The sequence below is a fragment of the Pezoporus flaviventris genome, unplaced genomic scaffold, assembly GCF_033815535.1.
Source record: "Pezoporus flaviventris isolate CSIRO_AGI_PZ_B2104156 unplaced genomic scaffold, CSIRO_AGI_Pfla_v1 ptg000001l, whole genome shotgun sequence".
Classification (NCBI taxonomy): Eukaryota; Metazoa; Chordata; class Aves; order Psittaciformes; family Psittacidae; genus Pezoporus; species Pezoporus flaviventris.
Window position 1 is genome coordinate 37,520,612 of NW_026892549.1, and position 13,492 is coordinate 37,534,103.

Consider the following 13,492-nt stretch of genomic DNA (forward strand, 5'->3'; position numbering starts at 1 on the left):
TATTGAATAGGGGAGGTACATGTAACTTAGACCTCCATCACTCTTCTCAGGAACAACTTTCAAGTCAGTTCAGTGCTTATGTTGGAAAAACAGCTTGGAGCCTGCAGTAGCGTATCATCCATAATGCTGCGTGTGATCCCGGATTATCCTTATGTTTGGGAATTCAAGAAAATCGAGATATGAAAACTGGAATTTTGAACACAGGTTTGCAAAGATTTATGGCAACTGATAGCATCTGGCAGTGCATTGTGTAACACCCCCTCCCACAACCTCAGCCTATTTGTAAGAGTTGAAGGTTTATTTTGATATTTGCTTTTTCTGGCTTTGCTTGTAACCCTAGGCAGTGCAGTGTTTCACTGAATAATTTCGCAGAATCATAGAATATCAGGTTAGAAGGGCCCTCAAGGATCATGCGGTTCAACCTTTCTTGGGTAGGCATAACCTAGACCAGATGACCCAGCACCTTGTCCAGCTGGATCTTAAAAGTATGCAATGTTGGGGAATTCACCACTTCCCTGAGGAGATTATTCCTGTTGCTGATTGCTCTCATTATGAAAAATTTTCCTCTTATGTCCAGTCAGAATCTCCCCAGGATTAACTTGTGCCAGTTATCTGACATCTTTTCAGTGTGCCTCCTTGTATAAAGGGAGTATCTGTCTTCTTTGTAGTCACCATTTAAATATTTTGTCCAGTGCTCCCTGAGAATTCAAGAGAAGCGATGGTTTCTAGCTTGGGCTTGGTTTGAAAAACTTGTAAAGTTTAGGAGAAGGGATCCCTTAAATGCAGTAAAAGAATAAGAAGAGTTGTGAATTGCAGTATCAGATCTATTATTTATGGAGAGGATGTGGTGCTGGTGATCCTATGTGAAGCTGGCTGAATAGGTCAAACAGCCAGCTTCTGCATCTCTGTTGAGACACATTAGGAGGAGTGACAATGCAATGACATAATCACTGACCCCAGATTGTTCTCAGCTATAAATCCTCTGGTTGCAGTCTCCACTATTCCTCAGCATGTGCCATTCACATTTAAGGGCTTTTGAGATCATCTCTACCACCATCTGCTACATAATGGAAACAAAACAATTGTGCTGTGTGTGGAGCCAGCTGACTCCTGAGCAGAGATGGAGGTTTGCAAAATACATCTTGGCTCTGAGAACTTGTTTGTCTGGTTGGTCTCACTGACATACTGTGCACTAGCCACTAGGCTGTTGTGATGGATGAAAAACAAACCAATGTAACGACTCACAGGGACATACATGTTTTTCAAGCAGGTCAGATACTGCATAAAATATTGTGTGTTCTCATGCTTGTGTGCAAGAAATACGGCATATCCTAATGTCTCCCTAATTAGAAGAAGGGAAAGCCAATCTGTATGTGAAGTATCTTATCAGCATGAATATATTTGTAACAGTTGTCCTGCATAGGCAGAAAAGATAAGCAACAGGATTTCTTAACTGCAAGTATTCACTAGGTGTCAGTGCATGATCACACTGAACTGATCCTGTCAATGAGTTCTTTCAGGATTGTGGTACCTCCCTAATGAAAAGGGATTTTAAAGAAAGTAACTGCTTTTGTCTACAGAATGCAGTGTGGTTTAAATTTAAGAGCAACTAATGATTAATTCAGTCTTATTTTATAGGAGCAGTCTGACAAAAATGCTGATTTAGAAACAAACCCCATCATGTTTTGTGCTTAATAAACGTCATTTAAAGACTTCAAATAGCCCATGTTGATCTTTATCTAGCTTTCTTGTCAATATCAGGTGTATTACTGATCAAACATTTTATGTGATAATGATGCTGCTCCCAGGTGTGACTAAAATTCCTATTAAGATGAGGAAAAATTACAGTTTTCATAGTGATATGTTATCTGTATCACAAACACATTCACATAATTACTTGCAAAACTGTTGTTTTCCTTAAGGGATGTAAAAGATCGAGTCTGTGAGTATCAGTTGAAACTGAGGAAAACCCAGTGAATACAGCTGAAAATTCCTGGATTTCTGTAACAAACTGTTGTTCTCTTGCCATGTCATGTCACTGGAATGGAATATCATGTTTATTAGAATATCTTGTATTACCTGCATCACAGCATTACATTTTTAAAAATTATTTTTAGGCTTATTTGAATTAATAATACTTAGTCTAGTGTTAGTGATAGATGACTAGGGAATGTATCTTTTCAATAGAGTGAACAGCATTAATCTAGAAGTTTAAATTGTTACAAAATGGGTATTTTCTGTCTTGTATGTGAAAGTGTTCAGTGAAAACTATGTATTAGTAGGTCAAAATAGCAAAGATAGTAATTCACTTGATAAATGTAAATATTTGAAATGGCTTTTGTGTACCTTCCAGTAAGTACTGAACTTTCTCTATTGTATTGTAAACCATAGCGCATGGTGAATGGTAAAAATATTTACATGTTACTCTTTTCTATCTGATCTATTTACAAGTGAGGCCTTTTGTAGCACTATTCCCTGGTACCCTAAAGAAAGTGTTAATACTTGTGCTAATAGTTAAAAGAAGTTAGCTTGATGACAAATACACGTTTTTTGATTTATGATGAACGCTATATTGGTAAATATTCAGTATGCAGCAGAAATACTCATGTGGTTGTTTGATGGCCAACCTTCAGTATTTTCTGCATTGTTACAGCTGTACAAGAGGGCCATCTTTGGTGCCATCTTTGTTTATTCGTACCACTTAACTGTCAGATAGAAACTATCTGATTGTCAGACAAAGGCATATTTCTTCCGCCCTGGTGTCCCTACAGTTACATCATGCAGTGACATTTAAGCACTGCATCTTTCATCCTGGGACCTGCCTGGCCAGATTTTAAGGCAGATTATGATCGAGCTTGTCTGAGAAGGTCCATAAGATGTATGGTAGGAAGATTGTAGAGATTAAAATAGACCATTGTTCAACATGCACTTTTCCCTTACGCAGACATACTGAATCTAAACACATATAACAACTTCTAAATAAAGGAGAGCTTGAGTGGCTTCTTGTTACATATGGCTCTCTGTGTCTTTGAACGCTGAATGAAAGCACATTGTCCATCTTTAGTTGCTTGTTAACTTCACTAGAATTGTTGCATACTCACAGTGATGCAAAATCAAACAGATTCTGTCACTGTCTTAAAAAATTTTCCTAACTAAGGTATAACGATTTATACGAAATGCTGATTTTTCCTTTCAGTGACAACTTTGGGATTCTTCCAGGACCTCTTATCAGAAGCTGATCTATCTGAAAAGAGATCTCCGCCCAGTGACAAAATCTTTATCTTCCCTTGTTTGACATGTCTCGAGAAATTTGTTTAAAAGAATTTGAGATGCTTGCTTTCTACTGTACTGCTTTCTATTGCTAACTGTGCCATTCTGTTGGTATGGTTCCTTTGAAGTTTATGATTCTATAAAGCATTTTCTTGCAGACCTCCTGCTGCACTGAAGGTGATTAAGAAGGCATTTGCAACTCAGAATATCATTTTGATGGTTGTCTGCAGCTGTAACTTTTAAAGTAATGCGTACTGTGTTTTTAGCATAGAAAATAGAGCTTATGTCTCTGCAAAATACAGAAAGAGAAATTTGGTCATCCTGCACTTCACTGGGGTTTCCACTTTGCTAAATGGACATACTAGCACAGTAGGATGTCTGAATTTCTGAGCTGCTTTAGCATACAGGCAGCTGTGTGCATGAAGCACTGAACCCTCTTCTGTGGACTGTTGAACGTAATAGATTTTCTCTTCACCAGTGATAGACAGGCGCTTATTTAAAATGGTTGAGAGCATTTCCTAGCAAAGTGAGAGACTTGGTTACTGTTCTTTCCTCTGCCTGAAGGTGTTCAAATCCACCCCTGCATCTTACAGAAATGTACCATAATTGGCAAGCTATAAAATAATTTGGGGAAGATAGTGCTAAACAGGGGTCTTTCTTTTATTTTGGGTGATATTGGGTGAAAAGGGGAATAACACTCTAACTTGATATTAGGCTGTTCATTTGTGTGGAAGGATAGCATCAGCAGCACTATGGAAGAAGCATGAGTACTACCAATAGCAACAGTGATGCATGGTGTAAAGGAGGAGCTCCTTCAGTGACTTCTGCAATTAAATTTTACAGAAGTGTATTTTAAAATTTAGTACTTGTATTGGTGGAAATGTAAAACAGTGTTGTTTTGGGGGGTTTGGGTGTTTTTTTTTTTTTAACCAGAAAATAGGTTATGAAAAAAATACATGCTTTATGCTTGTATAATGTACTTGAAGACCACATTCACCATTTGCTCCTTTCTCTTTAATCACTGGTTGGTAATGGATGTGCAGAAAATCGAAAATCTGAAACAGAAGAAGGGTGACTTTCAAATGGGTAAAAAGTTGTGGGGAGAAACACATTAAGGGGGCTAGATGTGCATGTGGTAGGAATTGGGATAGTAGGACACAGAGACTGATTGATCCAATATAAATTTAGTTGATTTTTAATTTTATTCTTTGAAAGTTGAGAGATGCCCACAGTGCTAACTTGGGATCAGCATCCAATATTCAGAGGAAATGTATTTTGATATTATCCCTGTTCTTCATGTTTTTCCACTTTTCCTATCTGAATTAGATGTTTGCAACTAACTGCAGTGTAGCTGCTTAGGCTCAGAATATTTGGCTTCATCCATTTATGTTTCTGGACTCTTCTTGCTATACATATATCTCAAAGAACTACTGAACACTGTCAAAAAAAGAAAAAATATTTATGGTATCTGTTATTTAACAAACTTGCAAGAATATTTCAATACACGCACATGCACATACGATTTCTTCAGTCAAGGGTCAGGCATTTCCTCTAAATGCAAGTTTGGTAACAACATCTGTGGGAATCAATTACTGTGAGCATTCCATGTAAACCATGCTTGCATTTGAATAGGAACTTTGATCCTATAGTGGAAATACAGGTCTTAAAGACTGATTTTGTAGTTTCTTCATCAATAAAATCCCTTATTAATGGTCCTAATGGGGAGGAGAGAGGGTTTATACCTTGCGTGTATGGTCTTTGGTATTTTTAAATTATTAATTAAAAAAAAAAGTTTCCAGGCAACTTGAGACGCATGACAGCATATTTTTTTAGGCATCGTTATGCATAATTGCCAGCTACGTCAGAACTGGACCGACTTAAAATCAGCTTAAAGTTTTCATTAAGTCGGCGCATTAGTAGAGGAGAAAGGAATATAAATGAAAGAAGAAACTAGCCTAACCTGCAAAATAAGCAGAAAGAAAAAGAATCCTTATTAACCTTTCAGGTGTTGAGCTGTGGTGACTAAGTAAAAATCTCATAAGGTGCCTGTCATAGCAGTGAAAAGTGTTATTCCTCCCTGATCTAGCTGTCAGTCTGCGTCTGTGTTCCTTCCAAAAGGGGTAGTACCTCATCTTTTTTCTTACTGTGCTGTGTCAGCACTATGCTCCTCACTGGAGCAGATATGGCTGAACACCAATTTTTTTTTTTTTTTTTTTACAACTAATAAAAATTGGGATAGTAAACTTATTCAGGTTTGCTTAATATTTCCTTTCAGTTGTGAAGTCTAGATTATGGTTCAAAAGAAACTTGTTTTTAACGTCTGATGTTTTAGGCTTGTGTACTGTTACTTAGTTGTGAGAAGTCAATTGCTGATTTTTGGGAAGAACTTACATGACTTAGTTACTGGTGTGTAAATAAGGAAAATTGGAAATACTTTCCATGCTAGAAAGTACTTTATAAGATAGTCATAGATGAGTTAATGGAATTCCACATGTACTTTTGTGCTTTGCTTAGCTTTTTCTGTCATTTATTATACTACTTGTGATTTCACTGAAGGCAGATGACTATACTCTTGAGCTGATTGAAGAAATATAAATTGAGCTTGGAAAGTGAGTGGGAGTCTGAGGAAGTTGAAATTTATGTAACTTACATTTCAGAGAGATGAAAATTAGTCTGGCTTGAATATGTTATTAAATTTTGCCCTGAGATTTGTCCCCACCTGGCCCTGTTTTCATAGAGGTTTCTGGTTTTGTTGTGGTAGGGTGTGTTTTTTGTTGTGGTGGTGATTTTTTTTTTTTTCTGGTTTTGTTTCTTGTTTTCCACAAATATTTTATTTATTTTTTTATTTTTAAGGGGAAAGGAGAATTTGTTTCAGTTTTCTTTGGGTTTATTTATCAAAGAGTAAAGAAAAACTCACCTGTTGTAACAGACGTACTACAGTACTGTTTCCCTTTTAGGAAGGAGCTAACTGCTTTTGGCCTGCGCAGGAAGTGTAGTTTTCCCCCCACACACACACACACCCCTTCACCCTCCCTTTCTTCCAACAGTTTTTACAGCTTCTTGATAGATAATTTCTACTAAACTAAGGTGTATTCAAGTGTCAGATCCACTGACCAGCATAGACACTTTCTAGCATCCTTGTGTGCCATATAAAAAGGGCTCTGTTTGTTACTGTTCTGAACTGGCACAGCTGCTTCAGAGATGGCACAACATTCAAGGTTCTATTGAAGAGTAAAAACATATGAATGCTGGGGTAAAGTATTCCTATTCTTCATTCCTGAAGCAGTTTCAATTTTCAAACTAAAGGGTGATGTGTTTTCACTGTGTATCGCCCATAATTATCCAGCTGCTTCTCCAACCTAACAGTCGTCCCTTTAGGCTTCATTAAATGCAGTCAGTAGGGCATTGAAGCCAATGTAGCTTGCTGTTTGGCTTCTGCATTTTAATATGTTGCTATTTCGTACTGTGGAGTCCTGTTTTTCTAAGACTCATGGAAGTTGTATCACACACATCCTATCCAATAGCTTCTCATTAATTAAACCTCAGACTGCTGGAATCCTACATGCCTTGAGATTTCTAAGGCCAGTAGGTGATGGCATCTGTCCACAGTTTGTGAGAAAGGAACATCAGTTCTCCATTTGTTTGCAGTCATAAATCGTAACTAATTTCCTTGCAATGGCAGCAGCTTCAGGTTAAGGAAGTCTTGGCTTGGATTTCATAGTTGAGCGTCAGTGGGTTCCAGTTCTTTTGGCCACACAGGAATTTTCCAGTCAGCCACCCTGAGTGCACATAGTCATACATAGTTAATTTGTCACTTTCTTATTTTTTCTCTGTCAGTGTTTATTGTGCTTCGGGACCATACTTACACATGTCTTAATGACACTGGATCCTGAGTTGCCACATGAAATTGGAAGTGGCAGTCAAATGCACATAGTCTTTTGATGCCTTACAAGCTTGGTCACTCCTTCAAGGATCTTTCCACAGACATGTAGGATGCTGAGAAACAAGGTGTTACAGTGTCTCTTTCCATTCAGGAAATCTAGTAGATCTAACCTGTAGACTGTGATATACCTTCCCGGCACCTTGCTAGTAGAACAGTAAATAACACCCTTATTTCTAGACCATGCATGAAAAAATCGTTCCGATGTCCTAGTTACAGTCTTTCAGGAAAGTGATTATTCTGTAAGAAGTCTGAGCTCCTCTGGCATTAATCGTCGACGTGATAACTCTTTTGCTCCTGAGCTGAGCAGTAGCCACCATTTTTCTTTTTAGGCAAACGCCTGATCCTGCAGTAAGTTGCTTGGTGCAGATAGGTCACAAATGGATAACAGTCTCAAATGCCTGCCTTTAGCTTTCACTAAATATCAAGCTCCACCTGTGTCTTCATTAAGCAGAATATTAGAGCCATCTTGCATTTGACAGAAGAGATCTGCCATAACTGGCTTCTAATGAAGGACTCTGTGATCAACTATCGTAGTTACATAACGTGAGGATACCTGCTGGGAACCATCCACTGTATGAATGCCTGCATGGGATAGGGAGTGGAAATCAAGAGAGGTGTTATTACCAGTAATCTGAGTTCTTTGAGATATGTAAATTTACAAGGACCCTTTGCCCTGGCCATTGTTTACCTTTCCTTCTCTCCTACCTGTAAAGATTTGTGTTTCAGAAGAAAATAAAATGGTGCAGAAGGTGCTACATGGTATCCTAAACGTGACAGCAGGCAGAAATCAGCATATCATATACTCAGTGGCAGAAGGAAAAGCTGGTCTAGTCTTGAAGTGGATATACCTGTGAACAATAGGAAACCACAGTTACTGATAAGCTCTCATCCCTATCTCTGTATGTACCTAGTTTTTGAATTGAAATTTGAAATAAAGGCCATTAGTGAAAAACTGGATGCAGAATTTAATAAATTAAGGATTCGCTTTAATATTGAATGTTAACAATGTCGCAAGCAGGTTTTAGTATTAATTTAGCTTTAAAGAATTTTAACTCCTCTGAACTCCTCTGTCTTTCACAGAACCATAGAATCGTTAGGGTTGGAAAGGACCTCAAGATCCTCCAGTTCCAATCCCCCTGCCACGGGCAGGGACACCTCACACTAAACCATGTCACCCAAGGCTCTCTCCAGCCTGGCCTTGAACACTGCCAGGGATGGAGCATTCACAGCCTCCCTGGGCAACCCATTCAGTGCCTCGCCACCCTTACAGTAAAGAACTTCCTTATATCCAATCTAAACTTCCCCTGTTTAAGTTTGAACCCGTTACCCCTTGGCCTATCACTATAGTCCCTAATGAAGAGTCCCTCCCCAGCATCCCTATAGGCTCCCTTCAGATACTGAAGGCTGCTATGAGGTCTCCACGCAGCCTTCTCTTCTCCAGGCTGAACAGCCCCAACTTTCTCAGCCTGTCTTCATACAGGAGGTGCTCCAGTCCCCTGATCATCCTCGTGGCCCTTCCCTGGACTTGCTCCAACAGTTCCATGTCCTTTTTATGTTGAGGACACCAGAACTGCACGCAATACTCCAAGTGAGGTCTCACAAGAGCAGAGCAGAGGGGCAGGATCGCCTCCTTTGACCTGCTGGTCACGGTCCATGGGATGCAGCCCAGGATATGGGTGGCTTTCTGGGCTGCGAGCACACACTGAAGCCAGCTCATGTTCATTTTCTCATCGACCAACACCCCCAAGTCCTTCTCTGCAGGGCTGCTCTGAATCTCTTCTCTGCCCAACCTGTAGCTGTGCCTGGGATTGCTCCGACCCAGGTGTAGGACCTTGCACTTGGTTGGCACCAGCCCACCTCACAAGTGTGTCAGGGTCCCTCTGGATGGCATTCCTTCCCTCCAGGGTATCAACCAAACCACACAGCTTGGTGTCATCGGCAAAATTGCTGGGGGCGCACTCAATCCCACTGTCCATGTCACCGACAAAGATGTTGAACAGGACTGGTCCCAGCACAGATCCCTGAGGGACACCGCTCGTTACTGGTCTCCAGCTGGACATTGAGCCATTGACCACAACTCTTTGTATGTGGCCATCCAGCCAGTTCTTTATCCACCAAGTGGTTCATCTATCAGATTGATATCTCTCTCAGTTTAGAGAGAAGGATGTCGTGTGGGGCAGCGCTGAATGCTTTCCACAAGTCCAGGTAGATGACGTCAACTGCTCTACCCCTTTAAGTCTTTAAATAAATACTTCATGGTTCTAGAAAGGAAACTGGTTTGTGCACTTAAGAAGCAAGCATGGGCCAGATGTGGGATACAATAAAAGAGAGAAAAGTAATCTGATAAACCAGAACAGCTGCAAATATTTTTGATTTTTTTTTTTTTTTAAAGGTAAAAAAAACATAAGGCCTAAAGAGAAAGATAACTGGACTACTAAGAGAGCCTACCAAGGGAGGGGAGTGGATCCAATTAGCTCTTCTAAAGGAAGTGGATGAAAGCAGATACCATGTCTAGTTTTAGCAGTGTATGTTACGAAAGACAAGAGATTTTTTTTGAGGTTCTTGTTACTTACTGAGCTGTGTCAGTTCATCTTTACAATAAGGGTTGTCTAAAGCCTTAAGATAAACACAGGTTCTCTTTGTTTTTTCCAGTATCCCTGAGTGTGGAAGTGAGCATGATTTAATCATCATCATAAATAATTTATACTCTATATATTTGTGTGATATATGTGATACACACTACATTGCTATATATGTCATACACACTTAAGTGTTATTTTACTTGACTCCCATGGGCCTGTGCAGCACCTCTCAACTTTTTGTCCACCTTAGCTTATCAGCAGCTCTGGAGTGGGAAGTAAAATCTTGACTTGTAACCCTGGATGTCACAAAGAACTCTGAGTTGCAAGTGAAACCTGAACTGGGATCCACAAATGGTTTGCAGTGAACTAAACCAAGTCAGGAACTGCCTTCAGCCCTGATGGCATAGCTGTAGAGATTTAGTCAAAGGACCCTGGCAGCCTTGCGGTTTCTTATTTCAACTCACTTATATTCTTTTAATTTTCTCGGTCAGTACCATTACCAGGTATGGCAGAGTGGATTACTGAGGTATGTAATTTGTATATACCTTCTAAATTTTTTCCTCTGAAGCTTTTGTCAAGAAGGAGGTGGGTGATCCTGTAGCATACTATCCTCCCATGAAGGGATTGCCAAAAGAAGCTTAATTCTTTGATTGAAAGAAATACTTCAGTAGCAATAGACATACTCCAGGAAAGGGGCAGTGAAGAATCATCAGGAACCTGCTTCCTGATAAAGTCTTCCTTTTGTGCAGTATAATAGCTCTGGAGAAAGAAAAAAACAAAACCAAAGCCAACCAACCAAACAAAATCCCTGTATATTGTAAAGGAGCATTAAGTATAGAGAAGTTAACGCTGAAACAGCCAAACAGACACAAGCACACCGACTCATCTCTTGAGTCACATCAGGGACTAAGTAAAAATGTGGATTCAAAAAGGATCCACTTTCCCTTTCTCTGTCTCTTTGTATATGTGATTAATTAGTCCAATAATGCCACTAGGAGCCGGAAAGCGCTGTTAAGACTTTGCAAGTGGTGTCTCTGGAAAGCGACATTTGGGTTCAGGTGCTGTACTGGGGAGCAGCCAAGGCAGCTTGGAAAGGGCAGGAGAGCCAGAAGCTGAGGGCAGCCCAACGGTACTGACAGGGCAGTACAACAGTCAGGTGGAGGGGTGGCCGCCAGGCTGAGACAGGAGGCAGGTCTATGGTCAGTCTCCTGGGGTTTGTATCAAGCAGATGCCTGGCCAGATCCAGGAACGGCTGCAGCCAAGTGCTAGCATTGCTTGGGCAGGGCCAAGGGCAAGAGGCTGAATTTTAGCGCAGCATCCTAGCAAAGGGTGGGCAAGCTCACAGTGGGGCTGCTTGCTCCCTTGCTCTTCCAAGGCCACCAGCTGCGCTCTCTGTAAACTGGCCTTGTGCCCAGGCAGCCAAACCTCACCCTGCACAGGGGAATGTCCTCAACGCCCTGATCTGTTAGCAGAAATGAATTTCATATATTTAAAATTCATTTATCAAGCAAATGCCTTAATTTTTGGTGTGCAAATTGGGGCAGATTTCACAAGGACTGATGTTATGTAAAATTCTGAAGAAACTGGCGAGTGTAGGTTACAGATTGGACAGACACTGCTCTGCTGGGGAGAGCACAGCACTTGCGAGGGGGAAACATCAGCCTATTTAATGGTGGTAATTTTTTATAGCAAGGCTATTTGTGTTTTATTTAGAAACACTGACTGTATTAGAGTTGCTTCATTCTAAGCCTATTTTAGGGGTGTTGGGTTTTTTGTTGTTAATAACCTCCCTTTTTTTCATAGTAGATTTTGCAGGGCATTCTGATTTACTTGTTTGTACTGCCCATTTCTCTGTGATTGCTTATTCTGATAGTGCTTCAGGGCTGGAACAATGTTGCACCTTCCATCTGTACTGAAAAGATTTCTATTTGATCCCGTTTTGACACTACAGTTCTGTATGCCTGTGCGTTTCTCTCAGCAGTCAGGCTGCTTGAGAGGTGGAGCCTTAGTGCTCAACTCCCACATTTCTTTCTACAGATTAAAAAAAAAGAAAATAAAGTTGAAGATGTCTTCCAGCCAATTGCTTACCAGGGCAAAATGTCTGGTTAAGTTTTCCTTGGTCTTCCCCACAGTTCCTTTCCACTGAACAAAATGGTATTATCACAGAATCATAGATAGTTAGGGTTGGAAAGGACCTCAATCTGAAACCTAATAGTTATTTTAGATTTTAATGCTTCCAGGAATGGATTTATTTTTTTCCAGGCATCTAGGAAGAGGTTTTATGTTAAACTGGTATAATTTGATTAAAAAGACACCTAATTTACTTGTTAAGGCAGAATCTGCATTTTATACACAGGATCCACTGGCAGTTTGTGATAAGACTAATGGCTAATTTTTTTCAGACGCTAAACCAGCTATTACTTTATAGTGAAAGTATGCTAACAGCTATAATCTTGCTGTGGCTAAAGATTGATAGTCCAGTGAAGAGGACAGATCCTCTTATTTAGAGGAATTCACAGTTAATTTTATTGGAAAGCCATAGCTGAAGACTGAAATTTGTAAACACAAAGGTATTTGTCAGCATCTCGCTGCTTAACATTCTCCGTTCAAGGGGAAATCCTGGACTACAAATGCTTTGATGTGGCAGTAAACATTACCTTAGCTAAGACTGAAGATTCATTACTGATTTTAGTTTTAATTAAACTGTCGTAAAGTAAACCTGATGCCGTTGTTTTCAACTGAGCAGAAACCTGATTTATGTGGATATAGACAAAATAAAAGTTCCCTAATCTTGGAAAGCAATTTTTGACTAAAGAGGCTACAGATAATAGCCTGTTTGAAGTGCAAAAATTGAAAATGGTTCACCCAGTAATTTTTTGCATTTGAATTTTTTATTTAGGTAGAAAGTTTTGTATGGATGAAGTTCATGCGGTACATTGGATTTTGGCTACTGTATTATAAATTCAGTAAAATAAATGCATGCACATCAATTATACAGGTAGAGCTTTGTATATAAAACTTCAAGAAAAAGTATCTAGGAATTATTCTCTTTCAGGTATTTTATAAATAATGACTCAAACAGAAAATTTATATAGTAGGAAATTATTGGCATTTATCTCTGATTTATTCTTATTTGCATTGATATTTCAGAGTCTTGCATTCTATAAAAGCACCACTGTTATTTTGGTAAACACAAAATTTCCTAAAGACACAGCAGCACTCTTCATTAAGATCTGGATGGCTAAGTCAGGCTCAAAGAATGTATACAGGCAGTAACTGTGTTCCTACAGCTGTTTGCCTTTTTTCCTTACAACGAGGAGCTGAAAGGGAGAATTGCTGTTCACTAGTGGAGCTGAAGGTTATTAATAGAGAGACTTGTTTTTCTTCTTGTCTTTAAATTTAGTCATTACCTTCCAGTACAGAGCATCCTTACTGATTACTAAGTAGCTCATTAAAGCTGTTTTTCAGATGTGCTTTTTTGTTCTGTTTTCTTCTTGCTGTTTTCCCATTTTGCTAGCATGCAGATGGGGGTGGGGAGTGGGAAATAAGGGAGAGAGCATGTTCCAGAGGATGCCAGGATGACTTCAGTTATTGGATGACTGCTGTCTGATGGATAGAAAAAGGAGGAGTAAGCCTTTCAGTCTGCACTGACGGAGCTGAAAGACAGAAATCCGATTTACAGGTAAGTGTGAAAAAA

The 13,492-nt window shown here is 39.6% G+C and overlaps 1 protein-coding gene across 4 annotated transcripts in view; it reads left to right on the forward strand.

The window, feature by feature from the left end:
- Positions 1 to 13,492, forward strand: part of CSRNP3 (cysteine and serine rich nuclear protein 3) — a 101,712-nt gene that overhangs the window by 5,703 nt on the left and 82,517 nt on the right. Inside the window, exon 1 of one of the 4 annotated variants that reach the window (XM_061452385.1) lies at positions 13,370 to 13,477. The exons of 2 other annotated variants lie outside the window; for them this stretch is intronic. The gene's annotated coding sequence lies outside the window, so the exon portion shown is untranslated. Of the gene's footprint in view, positions 1 to 13,369; positions 13,478 to 13,492 lie in introns of those variants that run through there. One more of the 4 variants, XM_061452340.1, reaches the window with a different exon arrangement.